Source organism: Alexandromys fortis, unplaced genomic scaffold, assembly GCF_014885135.2.
Source record: "Alexandromys fortis isolate MF-2015 unplaced genomic scaffold, M_Fortis_MF-2015_v1.1 scaffold_36, whole genome shotgun sequence".
NCBI classification, from domain to species: domain Eukaryota; kingdom Metazoa; phylum Chordata; class Mammalia; order Rodentia; family Cricetidae; genus Alexandromys; species Alexandromys fortis.
This window is the reverse complement of record NW_026067915.1, coordinates 7,402,029-7,418,040: the sequence shown is the minus strand read 5'-3', so window position 1 is coordinate 7,418,040 and position 16,012 is coordinate 7,402,029. Positions and strand designations below refer to the sequence as shown.

Here is a 16,012-nt window from a genome sequence, read left to right as displayed (position 1 = left end):
AGAATTTGGGTATATGATGTGAGATATCCAAAGATTCAATGAAAATCATATTATAAAAAAGAGTTGGTTTTTACTTTATTTTAATTAATTTGTTAAATATAAATGAATGCTTTGCCTGGGGAACTGGAGCTACAGTCAGTTGTGAGCCACTGTGTGGGTGCTGGGAATGGAACGCAGCACTCTTAAATTGTAAACCATTTCTCCAGCCCTGCTTTTGACTTTTTAAAAAAGTGGCTGTGACAAAAAATCAAAATATTTGACAATCATATCAGATTTAGACTTCAATGTCTGTAATAAAGACAGAGTGAATCACACTGTGTAACCTCTTTAATTGGAGTGTTTGAACAAGGGCCATAAGCTTACAAATCTAAATTGTTTGGCTCTTAGGTTCTTTGCAGAAATCTAGTCTTATCTTTCTTGGGGAGCCTTGTTTGGTCAGTTTAGTGCTGCAGTTAAGTTGCTTATATAAAATGGAAGGATTCCTCTTCCTGTTAGGTGGAACAACTAAAGAGCTGTGGATGTCATAAGGAAGCTTATGGTCGGCTCTCATGAGCACAAGGCCTGGATTTGTGGGGAGAAAGAAAATGGTGAAACTTTGGAATTATCTCCCTTATAAATTCTGCATTAGCTTAGCTGTGAAACCGTTAGGTCCTAGACCAGTGGTTCCTATGCTGTGACCCTTTAATACAGTTCCTCTTGTTGTGGGGACTTCAACCATAAAGTTATTTTTGTTGCTACTTTATAACTGTAATTTTGTTACTGTTATGAATCATAATGTAAATATCTAATATGCAAGATATACGAAGCATGACCCCTGTGAAAAGGCTGGCCTGCCCAAGAGGTAGCGACCCACAAGTTGAGAACCACTCTTCCAGGCATATATTCATGTATATGTATATATAATTCCTATATTATGGCAATATATATTATTCTAGAAGATTATATATGTAAGATTTATTTTTATATATATGGGTGCTTCCCTACATGTATTTCTGTGTACCACAAATGTTCCTGATGCTCACAGAGACCAGAAGAAGGTGTCAGATCTCCTGAAACTGGAGTTACAGATGGTTGTGAGCCACTGTGAGGGTACTGGGAATCAAAGCCAGGTCCTCTGGAAGATCAGCCAGAACTCTTAACTGCTGAGCCCTCTCTTCAGCCCTAAAGCAATAAAAATATAGCGATCTTAACACAAGAACAATCTCGTGTAATAACTGTCGATTTTCATTTTTCTTGGGTTGTCAGTGCTGTGAGTTTGCTAGGAAATTATCTGCTTCCTCAGAACATTCAAGCTTGGCTTGCTGTAAATCTGCCCCAAATAGTCTCCTAATATCATTTTAATCTCAGCACAATTGCAGCCATACCTCTTCGCTTGCTTCTGTCTTCTGTATTTTCACTCCCCCTCTCCTTATTCTTTAATCTGGGTAGTAAGAATGCATATATTTTATTGATCTCTACAGTCAGCTTTTGAGTTTGATTATATTTCCTGAGACTTCTGTTGTTTGGTTTTCCATTTCATTAACTCAAAATTACCATTATCTCCTTGTTCCCATTCTTTTTTTTTTTTATTTTTATGATGAATGCTGAGCTTCCTGCCAGCTCCCAGTGTTGGCTGGGAAGGGCTTTGTTTTATATTTATGTGCTTTTGAAATTTCACCTGGATTTCATCATCTATCAAGGGTTTTAATTTTCAGTGAGAAAAGGCATTAAGTTTTTAATTATTATATTGTAATTTTATAAGATATGGTCACCAAAAATATTTATGAAACTACTTTTTTATTACTTTAAAGCATCCTGTGGTAGCCAAGTGGGTAGGTCCTGTTTTACTATTCTGTGGGCAAGTAAGTGGTCACACCCTGTTTGAAAGAAAGAGCTAAAGTTCCAGACGTATCTTCTGGATTTTCCTTTTCCTCCCCCTCCCTTCTTTTCTCTTTCCTTCCTTCTTTCTTTTGCACAGACTTGAGTATGATGTTGAAGATCTCTGGGGGCCATTGCTCTCCCCTGGCGTTAGTAGGGTGTCTTCCTTTATCTAGCATCTTAAAATCTTAATCCAGGTGCAATATTTCAAAATCAAGACTTTATTGAACTTACAATGTATAATATTAATCACATGATTTCAGAAAAAAACACATGTGCTCCCTCAAACGCAGATCCTAGCCTGTAATACATGTGTATATAAGTAACCAAATGTATAACATGTAGGAAGGGGGAAAGAAGATAAATATTAGGTGGTGAGGAAGGGCTGGGTGCAAGTGACAGACACGTGAGTCCTCAAAGAATGTATGAGGCAGATTTAGCCCTGCCATGGATTTTTCGGGGGAGGTTTTGGCTAGGGAATAAGTGCATAAAATATATTTGGTAGTGAGACTGTAAACCCAGTGTGAGCACAGTTGCAGAGTAGCTATTCTGGCCATGTGGGTCGTAACTGGGATGTGCAAACTTTGATTTGGTTAATTTTGCTGTGAGTGAGTGTGTGGGGTTTTTTTATTCACAGGTTTCTTATGATAAAGTTTTAAAAAGTACTTTAAAGACTTATTTTTCTAAAGGAATGATTCTTCCTTTGCAGAGAAGCTGACACAGTGCTTCTTTTTGACATATTAATCCGGCAAACTACATTGACAGAGCTTTCTTTGTGGACTTTGGCGATATGATCCTGGAGCCCCTTCCCCACGTGCTGGGGGCTACCTGTCTTTCCTGTGTTGGTAAGAGATGGTCTGTCTCCAGCTATAGGCCTGAAATACCAGCTGTTCTCACACGTCAGCTGAGATGAGAGCAGGTTTGACCGATCTCATGTACCTACCTGTGAGGAGTTTCTGACCTGAGCTCGGAATCCAGAACGCCAGGATCACATGCTCTGTGCTGGTGGTGGCGTCCTCAGCATCTGGTGTAGTGACAGTGTTATCTGTCATCATGGATATACAACCTCTGCTGATCTGCCCATTTTCTGGGCCTGGTCACCAGACTTCCTAACAGTTGGTGAGTGGCTGAATATTGCTTCAGTATGTGTTTTTTCCTGCTTAGATGAATAGGAACCAGGTTGTGTTGCTTGCGATTACAGACAACGGCCAGTCCACATGCATTGCTGAGACAAGCTACATTCATTTGTTTTAGTGTCGAGTATGGACTTTATACCTTATTGTGTTGAACTATGACCCCCCTGCCTCAACCTCCCCAATAGCTGGCATGTGTTACAATGCCCCACCAAAAACATTTCTGTTGGAAAAATCCCAGTAATAGAATAGCTACAGATAAGGTCTGTGCATGTTCACTCTTGATGGATAGTGTCATCCAAAGACTTTGCCAATTTACATTCTGAGCAACAAAATATATAATGTTGCTTATTTCTCTCCACCCTTGCCAACGCGGAGGACCTGTCACCAATATGTTCCTTTAATTTTGTTATGGGTGGATTAAACATCTTCACATATGTTTGGGATATTTTTCTCCAGCCCTTTCCTTTTCTGTTAAACTGTCTGTTCGTGTTTTGGATGAGGCTGTTGGTTCCTTTTCTTCTTTTACTTTTTCTTGGTTTAACCTCTGACCTACGGGGATCTGATGGTCTGGAGTTTAGACTCAGTTGTCTTCTATGTTAGTTGTAATGGCTGCTGGATCTAGAGCAGCCTTCACTCAGACCTCAGGGAGAGGAAGCATTGCTTTAACTTGGGCACAGTGACTGTGCCTTAATCTAATGCAATTTCAGCCAGTAATTGCAACTCTGCAGTTACTGACCTGCTTCTTAGGCAGGGGCCTGGCCACTCAGGCTGCAGCCCTGCTGGAATTCTGTTCCCCCAGGCACCAGCCCTGTTGCTGCCGCTAAAGGTAGCTTTAACTCAGTTTCTATATTTCTATTTATAAATAAGACTCGAGATTCAAAGACTGTGGTGAAAACCTGCTAGCTCAGAGAGGATGAGAAGCAAATAGCAGACCTCCTCTCCTTGCTGGGTCTTCCTGCAAAATACGCCTTTCATTCTGCCTGGTGAAATACTCTAAGTCCCTCCCTACGGCTTCCTGTGCCTGTCTCTCCTGGATGCCCTCCTGTGCTCTGTGATTACTTTCTGTCAACTAGTTGCTAACTCGGCTTCCTGACTCAATATTAATATTAATTTAATTAGTGCAAATGCAAACTCGAGGTTCAGAGTGTGATCGAACGCCCTCCAGCAAGGAAGGAGGCACAGCATCATTGCTTTTGCTTCCTAATTCAAGACGGTTCCTTTCTAGATGCATCCATCGTGTCTAGAAAGGCTTCCACTGCAGTCTGCCTCGAAGATTCCATGTTTCCTATTACTAACCGGCTGTTCTGAAAACCAGTAAGAAAGTGTATGTTAGTATGTTAATGATTTTCAGTAGATTGTATGAGTAGACCAGATTCTCATATCATATCATGTGTAAATAATTAGAAATCTTCCTAGTTTTTAATACTTATAATTTTATTTCCAATTTCTTTAAAAATACTAGATAGATAGATAGATAGATAGATAGATAGATAGATGAGAGGAGAGGAGAGAGACAGACGGATACACAGAGTCTTAGTATATAACATTTTTCTAGACTGGAATTTGCTATGCAGACCAGGCAGAACTTGAACTCACAGATTCTGAGTGCTGGGATTAAAGGTGCGCACCACCATGCTTGGCCCCATTTTAAAAAAAAAAATTTTTTTTTTTTTTGAGACAAGGTTTCTCTGAGTAGCCCTGACCATCTGGACCAGACTGGCCTCGAACTCCAAGATTTGTTTGCCTCTCCCTCCTGAGAGCTGGGATTAAAAACGTGCACCACCACTGCCTAGCTTTAAAAAAAATTAAATTTTGATTTCCAAAATTTTGAGCATTCAACTAAGAGAGTTTGTGTTTTTCTTTATTTTCAAATTATGTTTTTATTTATTCTTTGATGATTTCATGCAATATATTTTTATCATCAACTCTGAATTTTAATGGATAAACAATGTTCATTTTGACAAAACCACATAAAGAAGACATTCGAAACATACTTTTCTCAGCACGGTTTGCTTTGGCTAACAAGGAGCGCCCTCTAGGGGAGGCAGAAAATAGCAGCCGTGACAGGATTTGTTTGCCCTTGGTTGGCAACAAATGTTTCAAGCCTGTGGTTTTGTTGGAATCATTTTAGACCACGGGCCCATACTGGTGTGTGTTATTAACATTTTTCAGACTAGATGTGGTGTGCCCTCTGTCAGCTCAAGGCCATCAAAAATGGCCATTTCCCCAATTCGTGGGATCCTGGTCATCTGAGAGCAGACCCTCAACTGAAGAATTACCTAGATCAGACTGGCCTGCAGAGATGTCTGGGGGCCGGAGGGGGGGGGGGAGCAGGGAGGAAGTGTATTTATTGTTAATTGATTTAGGAGGGGCCGGTTCACTGTGGCTGGCACCATCCCTGGACAGGGGTCCTGAAGTGTCTGAAAAGCTAACTGAAACTAAGCCCGTCTAGGAACCAACAAGCTGGAGTCTCCACGGCCCCTGCCTCACATCCTGGCCGTGAACCGAGTTCCTTGGTTAGTGGTAAGGAACGCTGTGTAGCACAGCAAACAGGCTCACCTTCAGATTCCTGCCTTTGAGTTCCTGCCTTGACTTTCCTCAGTGATAGACTGTGGCCTGGGGTTGTGGCCTAAAATGAACCTTCCTTCCCTAAGTTGTTTCTGGAAAGAGTATTTTTTACCACTACAAGAGGAATGGAACCAGAGCTCATGGGAAGCATATACACACTGGCCTGCCACTCACAGGAAGGTGGCCTCAGTTGAAGCCAGCGTAGTTATTTGCCTGTGGCGTTTGCCTACAAAGGGATTTCAATGCTTTCTCAACAAACACGGAGAACCCAGTTCTGAGCTTAGTGTTGCTTGGAAACCATGGCCATGCTCTCTGACCAAGGACATGCTCTCTGTCCATAACCTGTGCTGAGCAGCCTGTGCTGAGGACGTGAAGGCTGATTTCTTTAAGCGGCCTAGATGAAATTTATTTAACTCAGTAGTTATTCAGTGCACGCCCACTATGTGCCAGACACCATCGCAGGGGCTGGGGTCACAGCAGGGACAGCATGGGCAAGAGTCTAGCAGCTGCAAGTGGTGCTGGGCACAGAGGAGCACGCCAGGGTGGAGAGGAGGCCTGCTTAGCCACAAGGTTAAGGAGCTGCTGGGACTTGGAAGAGGTGGAAGCTGCTATGCAAATTGGCCCGTTTCTTCTCTCAGGCTGAGGAACCCAGCCCACATTACAGTCTGCAGCCATGGCTCTGACTGCCAACCCAGCCTGCTGGTAATGGGCCAGATCTGACTCTAAGGCTGAAGACAGAGTCCCAGGGAGATTAATAATAATCATGTATTCAATAGGTAAAATGTAATGATTAAAAAGCAGGCTGGCAGATTTAATTAAATACACTAGCAGATGTGTATAAGGTTTCGAAAGGTCAAAATAAGACAAGGTAACGCAGAAAGCTTAAAAACATCAGGAGAGAGGGGCTGGAGGAATGTCTTGGCAGTTAAGTGCACTGGCTGCTCTTCCAGAGGACCTGAGTTCAATTCCCAACACTTACACGGCAGCTCACAATCATCTCTAACTCCAGACTCAGGGATATGATGGCCTCCTCTGACCTATGTGGATTCCAGGCACACATGTGTGCACACATATGTGCAGGCAAAACACCCATACACATGAAATAATAAAAATATAGAAGACAAGGATAGATAAAGATATGTTTGGTAAATTCAAACACAATGAACTATTATAACAAAGAGTTTAAATGTTAAAAATAAGAGGAATGTTTTCCAGTATGAAGCATGATTAATAAGAACTCAGAGAGAGAAATTGGAGTTCAAACTGAAGATTCGAAAAGTAAAACAGCCAGCCACTGGCTCTTACCTTGACCTCAGTCTGAAAATGGCAATCTTGCCTCCAGGGATCTCAGAATGAGACTGTGTTTGAAAGCTGTCTCCTCTGGTTTCTAATCCTCTCTAGTTCTGGGATTAAAGGAGTGCACCACTGGGATTAAAGGCATGCACCGCCTGGTTTCTATGGCAATTAGTGTGGCTAAGAGATTAAAGGTGTGTGTTACCGCCACCTGTAGTAAGGCTGACCAGTGGGTCTGTTTTACTCTCTGACCTTCAGGCAAGCTTTATTTATTAAAATAAAAATGGAATGCCAGGACAACAGTAGGAGCTGACAAAATGCTGGCCAACCAAACCCACTGCCTGCTTTTGTTTGCGTTTGTGGAAGATGACCTTGAATTCCTGAGTTTTCAGCAGCTCTCCAGAAATCTCCCAGGCCTTTGGTACTGGATCAGGACTGCTGAGGTACTCAGCTTTGAAGACTGAGGGTTCTCGGCCTCCCTGGCATAAGGCAGCCATCTTTGCGCTACTCTGATGGTATCATGCAAGCCGATCTAGCAATTTCCCTTTAGATTTTCACCTTGTTGGTTGTGTTGTTCTAGAAAACACTCAGGAAGCAGATGGCGGTGTGGCTGAAGCCTAGGAGAACCTGCTAAGCCAGAAGTTCTGCAGCTCGCCCCCTCCCCCACACTGGCTGTCGCTGGGAATCTTGCAATCTCCCTGTTCCTCTGAAGAGTTGAAGCACCAGCCCTGAGTGACAGGCACGAGCATGCCATCGTTCCTTGCATAGCTCACATCGGTAAGGAACAAGGGCTTGGGAATGGGCACTGTGGAAATTACAGACTTTCTCACAGTACCCACCCTCCTTTGGGTATGAAATTTCAAAGATTTGTATTTATCTATGAGGAACATGCTTGAAAGCCTACGAGAGAGAAAAAAAAAAAGACTAGACTCAAAGATGAAGGTCGGGACCAACAAGAGACATGTGCAAGATCAACTCTGATCAGTGTGCCCAACAAGGGGTAATGCGGCCTTTTTTTAAAAGATTTATTATGTATACAGTGTTCTGGGTGCATGTAAGCCTGCAGACCTGAAGAGGGCACCAGATCTCATTACAGATGGCTATGAGCCATCATGTGGTTGCTAGGAACTGAACTCAGGACCTTTGGAAAAGCAGCCAGTGCTCTTAACCTCTGAGCCACCTCTCCAGCCTCAGGGCACTGTGGTCTTAACTCTCTCCGTTTTCTTTCTCCTTATGCAAGGATGGGGCTCTGGGGCCACACGGGAGTGATGAAAGGGCACATGTTTATAGTTACCTCTCTAACTTATTTCCGTTCTTCTTGTAGGTGTCTGCTTTGGTTTTTTTTAATATGTAGCTCAGGCTAACCTTGAAAGTCACTAAGTATTGAAGTCTCCTACTACTAGTGTGTGTGGTAATGGAGGTGGGTGGTCCTTGGACTTCCCACAGGGCAGGGAAACTTGATTGCTCTTTGGGCTAACGAGGGAGGGGGACTTGATTGGGGAAGGGGGAGGGAAATGGGAGGCGGTGGCGAGGAAGAGTCAGAAATCCTATAAATAAAAATTAAACAAAAAAGTCACTAAGTAGCCCAGCGTGGCTCCAGTTCTCTGTCTCCTTGCCTCTGCCTCCTGAGTGTTGGGATTACAGGCATGTGTGTAATTTTGACAGGTAGAAATGGGCAACTGTTACAGCCTTCCCATAAGTATCTTCCTGAAGAAGTTCCCACGGTGACCAGTGCCAGTTTCTTTCTTTTCTTTTTTAAAATCTTTCTTTCTTTCTTTTTTGTTTTTTTGTTTGTTTGTTTTTGTTTTTTGAGACAGGGTTTCTCTATAGCTTTGTAGCCTGTCCTGGAACTAGCTCTTGCAGAGCAGGCTGGCCTCAAACTCAGAGAGATCCACCTGCCTCTGCCTCCTGAGTCCTGGGATTAAAGGTGTGCGCCACCACCACCAAGCCTGTGACCAGTTTCTTAATCCCTGTGTGGTCACTCTTGAGCTCATAATATCCTTCTTTTTTCTCAACCACCCAGAAGCAAGCTAAGGAATTTAGCATTGGACAGGGGTTATAGCCCTCTCCCCGCATTTGGCAGGGAGTTAGTGGGCAAGAGGAGATTCGCGAACTGTCAAACGAGGCCGCGCCTCCTGCTTGTCTCTCCTGCCTGGACTGGCTTTACCTTCCTCTTAGGCCAGAAGCCGGCCAGTCCTGGTCATGGCTAAGTGTTGTCCCAGTAGCTGGACCTTCTTCACTCACCATCCTACTGTGGAGGGAGGTGATTATGGTAATAAGTCACCACTGCTGGCTGCTTCCACACATGGGCACACCTCCTCGCATGGCTGCTCGTCTAGTGGGTGGGCATTAGCCCAGGGAATAGGTGTTCCTGTATGGCGGCCTGCTATTAATGGCTAGACATCCCCACTCCTGCCAGAACAGCATAACAATTGGCAGTGACGGCGTATCTCCATTTGTGGTTGTATATCGTCTTCTGCCAGGCACCCTTCCATCTGGATATCTCCACAGCTCTCCAGGGTAAGGAATGTGTTGATATATGGGGCCATTGTGACTGGTCACCACACACTCGGTGGCTAAAATCGACAGAAATATGTCATAGTTGTGTGGACTAAAGCTCTAGTGGGGAGCTTGTCTTGCCATAGCTAGCTTCTGGGGATCTCCAGCATTCTTTGGCTGGAGGTCACACTCTCCAGTTCTGCAACTATATTCATGTCACCTTCTCTTCGTTGTCTCTGCTTCCTCGTGTGTATGTGTGTGTGCACGTGGTGCGTGTGTATGCATATATGTGTGTGTATGTGTGTGTGCACATGTGTGCGCGCACGTGTGTGTATGTGCGTGCACACGTGTATTTGTATGTGTGTGTGTGTGTGATATGTATGTGCATGTCCGTGTGGGTGCACATGCCCACACTTGCATAGAGGCCAGAGGAGGACATTGGAATACTGAGTATCCTGCTTTATCAACACTGGGCCTGATTCCCTTGAGATGGGGGTCTCTCGATGAACCTGGAGTTAGGCTAGCAGCTAACAAACCAGCAATCCTCCTGCTTCCATTCCCTAGCACTGGAGTTGCATATGACATATCTGGCTTTTTAGGTGGCTTCCAGGGATTTGAACTCAGGTCTTCATGCCTAGGCAGCAAGGGCTCTTTCCCACTAAGCCATCTCCCCAGTTCTCCCTCTGTCTCCTTCATATAAGAAAATATGGGACTATATTTAGGCCACACCCAGACAAGCCAGGATAAACTCCTTTTTCTCACAAGACCTGGCAGTTAAACACATTCACAGACTCCAGGGAGCTGACAGGGAGAGATTTCGGAGGGCCAGTCTTTTTAGCCTACCACAGGGCCTATTTTTGAGCTGTCAAATGCAGCCTTAGAGGCAGTTGGGTTCAGAGCTCCAGACAATGTTTTCCACCCCCCCTCTCCTCCCGTCACATCTGCTCAGTCGGCAGTGACAGCAAGCCAGATGCACTTGAAATAGAGACACCTTTGGCACAGAGGCCTGGCTGGAAGAAAATACAGCTAATCAGCAAAGGTGGCCAAGCCGAGGCCACCTTCAGCTGTAGCTCCCAGTGGCAGATCAGGCAAGGCTCATGTCTGAAATCGATCCTAGGACTAAGGCCCAATGCCAAGAGGCAGGGAGGAGCCTATTGCAATCTCTTTCCCCAAAAGGGAACGCAGACCAAGGGCTTTGCTCTTTGGCAGCGCCTGTCTGGGCATTTCCATTCAGAGCCTAGCTTAAGTGAGTCTGGCTGCAGCAGGGCCAGCTGGGAAAACAGGGATTCCATATCCTGAACCTCAGGGCCCTGAGAGCCAGCACAGCGCTTGGCAGGGAGCCAGGAGGACAGCACACCTCAGCGGAGCAGCAGCAGGACACACGTGTCCCGTGGGCTTGTGGGGGAAAGCTGTGCTCCAGAGCCAGCCCCTGTGGAGGACCAGAGCTGAGTGGAGGGGGCAGCAGCTGTGACTGCTACCCCTGTCCCCTGAGGCTGAGCATCAAGGCTTCCTTCCCTCTGCTGGCCACTCCCTGGGAGAAGCAGGCATGGCTTGGGAGTGGAGGGGGCAGCTGGGGTGGATACACAAGCAGGGTAGGACTGGAGGCCATGGGTTTGGGCTCACAGACTCCAGATCCTACTGTCCTCAGAAGCAGCTGAGCCCATCCCTCCTCAGACTGCCTCCCTCTGCTGGGCCAGCCTCCGTGGCTGCTGCCAGAACTCAGCTTTTCTGGGTCTCTCACTGCCTTGGCAGCTGTGACTCAACTCTCTTGTCAGCTGCCTCTCAGGCTCTTCACTTCGTTATCTGGGCTTGAGGGCCTTCATTTTCCCCTGGCTCCCTCAGGTGTCTCTAAAAGTCAGAGGGCTACCTCTCCCTGGGGTTTTTAAGGGGTTGGACCCCTGGAGAAGGCCTGGAGCAGCTGGGAACGGTATAATGGAAGACAAGTCTTGCCGGGCTTTGCAACTGAGGGAAGCCTCTCCAAGCCCCAAGCCTCTTCCACGTGTGAGGGTGGTGGTGGTCTCCAGGCCAGGGGGGGCATATTTTTGGGTTCAAGGTTCAGTCTAATGCCCGACACCATGCTGCAAAGATTTAGTTCAAGACCTTTGAATTCTGTTTTGTTTTGTTTTTTAGGTTTATTTATGTGTATATATATATATGTCTCCTTGTATGTGTAGGACCAGAAGGGGGTATCAGAACCCCAGAAGTTGGAGTTATAGGTGGTTGTGAAACAACTGATTAGGTGCTAGAAACTGAACCCCCATTCTCTAGAAGAGCAGCAAGTACTCTTTACCACTGAGCCATCCCTCCAGCCCTCATTCATTTGTTTAAACTCATTTTTATTATGTATGTATGGGTGTGGGTGTGGGTCTTCTGTAAGAGCAGTACACACTCTAAAGCACTCAGCCATCTCTCCAGGGCCTGGTTTACGGTTCTTAATATAGGCTCTGAGCTGGCTTCAAACTCACGCCCTTCTGCCTCAGCCTCATGAGTGCTGTGATTACAGGTACACTTCACCACACCCAGCTTGGGCCTACAGGCTTGACTAACTTCTTTGTCTGAGTGGCTCTCTTCTTTGGGCACAGCACCCACCTCTTTTCCTCAAAGCAATGAGAAAGAGACCCTGTGCCATCACTGTGAGAACCGTGCCTGCTCTCACTGAATAGCTAAGGTGCCTGGAATTCCACAAGACAAGTCCCTGGAGAGTTCACTGGCATTGGGGGTGGGGTGTTTAAAATTGGCTCTGGAGCGCGAAGCCAAGCGCTCGGGGAGCTCAGGTGACTCATTCTTTCTGCTCTACAAATGATCCAAAGACGAGTTTGAAATGAAATCAGAGTCTACGTTGGGGGGAGCGTATAACCTTTGCAAACATCTGCTAACTCGGGTTTGGAGCCCGCTGGGGGCAGGGCAGAAGAGAAGGCTCCACCTGGTGAAACTGCCTCCCAGGGAGGTGGCACCTGCTGTTGGAGTCACGTGACGTGTGTCAGGAAGGCAGGAAGCTACCGATGCCGGCCGTTTTCCCGGCATATGCGTTTAAAGGAATCCCCAGGCCTGTGCTAGAGGGTGGAAACTGTCCGCAGTCAGCCCCGGGAACTGGACCTCAGCTGAGGCAGAAGATGCCCCTCAGGAGAGCGGTTCTGTTCTCACGCTGGGGTCACATGACGCTTCTCCATTCTCATGAGCTCTTTAGAGCTCTCTTCGCCTTCAGTTCAGCACCTCTGCAGCCTTAACACGTTAACAGAGCAGTGACTGAGGCCAGTTCCCCAAAGAAGAGGCAAGAGGCAAGTGGGTATACCCTAATCTAATGGGGAGGCTGTCTAGCTTCTTGTTTCTAGTTCTTCGAAGTCTACAGTGTTTGATTAAACTGCTGGACATGTACACACACACACACAGAGAGAGAGAGAGAGAGAGAGAGAGAGAGAGAGAGAGAGAGAGAGAGAGAGAGAGAGAGAGAGAGAGGAGAGAGAGAGGCTGAGAGAATAAATTAAAATAGCTAAGGACCTCAGAATCCCAAACACACCCTGGGCGAATTCCCTGGGATTTCTTTGGCCAGGGTACCCTTTATTTACTTTTCTTGCCTAAATGCCCTGGCTGTAAACTGCAGCGTTCTGTTGAGTCACAGTGGGAGACTTAGCTTCTTTGCCTTACCCTCAATTTAGAACTGGCACTGAAGAAGCCAGAAACACAAATAGTCAAGGACAAAAAGCCACCCTCCCCATCAAAGACCTCTTTAGACAGAGCATCAGAAAAATCAGACCAAGATAAAACCACTGGGTATAACCCCTCTACTCCACTCAAATGCCCACTGTGACCCACATCATCCCAGGCAGAGTGGGCAGCGTAGATTCCTACCTTCCCCAGGTTGCAATAAAATCCTCCAGCTCTCTTGCCGGGATAGTCTAAAAGAAGATTCCTAGGCACCTGTGGCTAGAAACTTTTTAAATGCAAGAAAATGAACATATTTACTATGTTGAGTCTTCCAGTTGGCATGCCTTGCCTCTACTTATTTAGATCTTCTCCAGTTTCTTCCATCTGTGTTTTGTAGTTTTTACCGTACAAGCTCTGTGGATGGTTGTCACTGTACTAAAGATATAAATGGCATTAAGATTTGGGGGAACCATTTGCACATTCAATGTAAAAATAAAATTGACTTTTTGTTTGTCTTGCATCCTTGACTTTGATGAAGTCACTTACTCGTTCTAGAAGTTTTTGTTTTATTTCTGTGTATCACATGGGATTTTCTGCACATGAAATTACATCATGCAAAGATGATGGGGGAGAGTCTTCTGTTTTGTGTTCATTTCATTGGTTAAATAAAGAGACTGCCTTGGCCCTTTGATAGGACAGAAAATTAGGTAGGCAGAGTAAACAGAACAGAATGCTGGGAGAAAGAAGCCGAGTCAGTGAGTCGCCATGATTCTCCCACCCGACACAGACACAGGTTAGGATCTTCCCTGGTAAGCCACCTTGTGGGTTACACAGATTATTAGAAATGGGTTAAATCAATGTGTAAGAGTTAGCCAATAAGAGGCTGGAACTAATGGGCCAGGCATTGTTTAAAAGAATACAGTTTCCGTGTAATTATTTTGGGTAAAGTTAGCCGGGTGGCAGGAAGTGGCCCACCATTCTCTCATCGCAACACAAAGATGGTTTTCTTTTTTGCATTATCGTAGGTAAGCTCTTTAATTTGTGCATCAGTGAATATGATATTATCTTCCTTGGCCTGTTAATATAGTGGATGGTTATTAGTTAGGTTTTAAATGTTGAACCCATGTGGAATAAAATAAGCGTGGTCACATTATGTAATTATTTTTGTATGATGGGTTATATTTAATATTTCTGAGGATTTTTGCAATCGTGTACATGAAGATACAGTTTTCTTTTTGTTAAATTTTCATTTTGGTATTAGGGCAATATTAGTCTCCTTGAAAACTTGGGGAGAGTTATCTATACTTCCATTTCCTAGAAGAGATTGTAGAAACTGGTTTTAATTACTTTAAGGGTTTGTTAAAATTGGGGGTTGAGTTTTTAAATTGTACATTTAATTTTTGTCACAGTATAGCACTGTTCATTTATCTATTTCGTATGAAGAAAATTAAAATAGTTCATATCTTGAGCTATTGGTCCATTTACTCTAAGAGGTGTTTCGGGAATGCTGTGTTATCTTTTCAGATTTTACAGGATCAGTAGAGACAGTCATTGGATGTTCTTTTTTTTTCCACCTTAACGTGTGTCAGCGTCGTTGGTCTTTGCCTAGACCCAAGTCTTTATTTCATCAGTTTTTATCATTTTTTGATTTATAATTTTATGGATTTCTGTTGAAATCTGCACCATTTCCTCAATTTTATTTATTCTGCCCTTCCCCCACCTCTTGATATGAGAGCTCAGAATATTGACTTAAAGGTACTCTAGCCAGGCGGTGGCGGCACATGCAGCCCTAGCACTTGGGAGGCAGAGACAGATGGATCTTTATGAGCTTGAGGCCAACCTGAGCAAATTCTGGAACAGACTCCAAAGCTACACAGGGGAAACCCTGTCTCAAAAAACAAAACAACAAACAAACAAGGTATTCTAAAATTCCACTCTCACGGCAGCTTTGACGCCTCTCACGAATTCTGGTGTTATATATTCAGTTTATTGTCCTGGAAATCCCCTTGGCTATATGAACATTCAGATTGCGCTACACGCGATCAGCAGGAGGACAGTGGAGGTGACATCTCACAGCTCCTCCAGGGATGTGACTTCAGTTTGTGCCTTTGTCACAGGTTCACTCTGGTCACCTGGTTAAGTGGGCATCTTCCAGGCGTCATCCAGAAGACAACGGATTTATTAAAAATATCTTTATCTCACCAAACTTGATATAGTAGGAATCATTGATTTCCTACATTATAGTTTATGTAATGAATTATTAGTATCCTTACATTTTTAGTACTCAAAGTGACCCCAGATGTGCTCAGTTCCTTCCACCTGACATCTGTATTATTTTGGCACGTCTTCACTGTTGACGGCAGAACATGTTACAAGCTCATCCTGTACCTTCCTGCAACAGAACAGGAATTAGTCATTCTTTTTCATTTATTTTACATGCATTGGTGTTTTGCCTGCATGTATGTCTGTGTGAGGATGTCAGATCCTCTGGAACTAGAGATACAGACAGTTGTAAGCTGCCATGTGGGTGCAGGGAATTGAACCCAGGTTCTCTGGAAGAACAGCCAGTAAGGGCTCTTGACAGCTGAGCCATCTCTCCAGCCTCAGAATTAGCCATTTCCCACAGGTCTTAGAGGCTGAAGAGTTATGTTGAACTCTCAAACTTTCCTTGTATTGGAGTTCCTCTCTCTTTAGGTCTACCAGTATTTTGCCTTATAATTGTTAGTACGTCTCAGGCACTGTGTGTGGCCAGCCGGCCTATGAAGACTGAATGAAACAAGGCTGCTGAGGAGGTGTAGGGCCTCAGGACTCAGCCAAGTGATGAAGACGGTCTTTCACAGCCTCTCCCAGCAAGCCACTGTGAGCAAAGTAAATACAGATTGGCCCGGGCTGCTGAACCTCAAAGGCAAGGCCAAGTGGGATTTATGGAATAAGGCCAAAGGTGTGTCCAAGGAAGTGCTGTGAAAACCTATGTAGAAAAAGTAAAAGAGCTAAGGAAGAAATATGGAATATAA

General features: G+C 44.8%; 1 pseudogene; it reads left to right on the top strand.

Moving 5' to 3' along the window:
* Nucleotides 1-12,355: 12,355 nt before the first annotated feature.
* On the top strand, nt 12,356-16,012 carry LOC126499973 (acyl-CoA-binding protein-like; annotated as a pseudogene).